This window comes from Centruroides vittatus, unplaced genomic scaffold (genome assembly GCF_030686945.1).
Source record: "Centruroides vittatus isolate TY-2023 unplaced genomic scaffold, ASM3068694v2 scaffold_1152, whole genome shotgun sequence".
Lineage (NCBI taxonomy): Eukaryota > Metazoa > Arthropoda > Arachnida > Scorpiones > Buthidae > Centruroides > Centruroides vittatus.
The window spans coordinates 2930625-2933965 of NW_027122670.1; positions in this window are offsets into that span (position 1 = coordinate 2930625).

Consider the following 3341-nt stretch of genomic DNA (forward strand, 5'->3'; position numbering starts at 1 on the left):
ATCAATGCACAAGTTTAAAAACAGAGAATAATTTAATTAATTTTATGATGTGATCATTACCACAAAGTTAGATCGTGTAAAAATACCATGGAACAGTGTAATTTTTAATCATATTTTTAATTTATTTAATTTAAAATATATGCTCTCCACCTCAAATTTATATTAACAACGTTTTATGATAAATCAAGTAAATTAAATATTATATATCATTTTACGTGACTTATAACTTAATTTGATTTATAATCAATAAACCGTGCATAACATCAACGACATATTCATACGTCGTTATACATGAAATCTTCATCAAATCTTCATAACTTGAATCGGCAAATCCCGTAAGAAATGAATAAAAAATCGAAGAAACTGATATATTATGTGAAGACTAAAAAAGAAAAGAAATAAGAAATATATCTTTATATCTCTTTTAGTATGTATATATACTTGTATATAATGCGCATACCTCGGAATTATATATAAGTATGATGCTCAGCCAAAAATATTTGTCTATATTTACTTCATTTTCTTTATTATATAGAATTTTATATTACATATTTTTTTATAATACTATAAGTCGTGTATATAATCTAAAAAATATTAATATCTTACATGATTCTAGAGATTTTTAAAAAAAAAAAAACTTTTTAGCTTATCATACGTGTAATTTCAATACAGACCTATCATTTTTCTATTATTTGGATAAAAAAAATATTACATATTACTACTCTACTACTTCTCCAAATCTGCTGAACGAGTTATTCCATTATAATCTCCCCATTGCTTATTTTTATCTAAGATCTTTTTTGTTAATTTAACTAGTTGCTTTTCCGGCATGTCCGAATTAAATAAATATGGTTCTCAAATTTCCATTAAGTATGGTTATCAATATAGATTGATATAGTGATTTTTTAATATTAGTTTTAACTATAATTTTCCATTTTTTTTCTCTTGATGTAGTTCATAAATCTTTTCAAAATCATCATCGTCTATATGTTCAAGAGATTCTCATCACTCCTCCTCAGTACTCGTGTTACTGCTCGATATATAGCAATCGAACGTGTCACGTTTCTGTACATTTGTATATCTGAATTATGCAAATCGTAAGAATACTAAAATGATTTTTGAAATGCATAAAACAACTATTATTTAAGGTTAATCTAGGCTTGGTTTCCGATCTGTCGTCAGTTTTTCTTTCGGATTTGATCCAGACATTGATATCGATAAAATTAATTAATATATATTGTTAATGATTAAAAAGTAACTTTAAAATATAATAGAATAAATGAAAAAAAATTAGACAAAATATTCATTGTAAATATTCTTGTAATAAATTATTTTAAAACATTTCAAAAAGGTCAAAATTTAAAAATCCCTTTAAAATATCTTCCAGGAATATAGGGAAAAAAATTTAGTAGGAAAAGTTTTCCAAAGAATATCTAAATTTGAATTTAAACAATAAAATCTAATATAGTTAATTATGTAATTATAGGTAAAACAATTTAGATATTGTAATTTCAGCGAATTTAAAAATTCGAATCAAATTTAATCGATTTATTTGAAACTTTTAAGTAATAAATACGAATGTAACAAAGGATGGAAGACAAAAGAAAGGAAGAATTGAAAGTTAAATACTGTAATAAATTACCGAATGTGGGAAAGTTAATTGCAGTAAATAACATTAAGATAAAAGGAAAGAGAATTTAGCGTAGAAAAGCAGAATTTTCTAATATTATTTTCGTAATTTCTTTAATAATGAGAAATTATGGAAACAAATGGACATTTATTTAGTATAAGTAGCATTCCAAATTTAGTTATCTTGTCAGCTTTTCCTAAAATAAGATTAGATTTAGTTTGATGATATATGGCAGCGCAACGCTTAAGCAAACTGCTAAAAGGAGCCTCCCAGAAGGACTTTCTATAGGAAACTACCTCCTATTTAGGTGCTAGACACGTGAAGAAAATCATGGAAAACTACCACGATCAACAAGTCTGACCAACCAGTTTTTAATGGTTTTATCCACTCGGACACTAATGGATAAAATAAGACTATGAAAATCATTTAAATCATAATCACGGTATATACGTACTGTATGTTTGTATAAAAATTTTTGCTCATTTAAAAATGGAAATACGAAAAAAATCCCTTTTGTACCATGTACCTAACTAAAAAATACAGCAAATATAAAATGAATATGTTGAGATAAAAGAAAATAATTTATATTACTAGCTATTATAATTGAAAAATATCTTTATAAAATAAAGTTTAACAGAAGCGCGGGTCACTTAACACTTGTAACTCCAGTATATTAAAAGAAAGAGTTAAAACATATAGGCCTAATAAATATTTTAAATGATAAAACCTTATAAGAAATAGTTTACCTTAATAATTTATAATAAATTATTGTGATCCCGTTATGACAGGGTCTAGATACAAGTACAGTGCATTTAAAAATGTCCACCTCTTCTTTGAAGAAAAAATAAAATTTATCTGAAATAAAAACATGTAATTCTTACTTTATCGCAATTTATATTTAAGATATAAAAATTCTATTAGATTTGATATTAATTGAAAGATATTTTTATTTTAAATCATAATTAATATTCTTGTTTATAAGTAAACTTAGGCAAAATACGAATAAAAATGTACTGTACTGTACATAAGTATGAGTTCTATTTTAAAAGTTTTAATGAAACAGGTTTAACATTTACTCTTTAAGTATTTTTTTTAAATTATATTAGAATGAGCTTATATAATAAAAACTTGCTTACTTTATTCAGTTTAAAAATTTACAACATTGAAATCTGATTTTTATTTTTGTAAATATTTTAATAAATAAACAGAAAAACGAAATTTGATGCACGATCCACGTTCATTAGGTAGTTATAAATAGTAGAATTAAATTTAAAAAGTAGAAACAATAAAAATGATTTATCGATCAAAGTAATATACTCACGTGTTTATTCATTTCATACAGTAAGAAATGTTTTATAGCTAAAGAATATTTAGATAAGTCTATTATTCTAATGAATTTAATTAAGTCAAGATACGAAACTTCTAATTAACTTGATAGCATTTTATCTTTCCAGTATACGAGATTCTTTTTAGATATTATTAATTTAATTTATAATTTCGCTTACGTTATATTCATTTTTCTACTGAAGTTACATTTTTCAAAGGAAAAGTAACCTTTGAAAAATTACTTATTTTCAAAGTGAATTTTTAAATTTAATTGAAAATTAATTTTGAAAATTGAAAGTCAAATTTAAAATTTTAATAGATGAAATTGGTATTTTATATAGAAAATCTTTCATTTAATAAAAATAGTCTTACTAACATCGTTAAT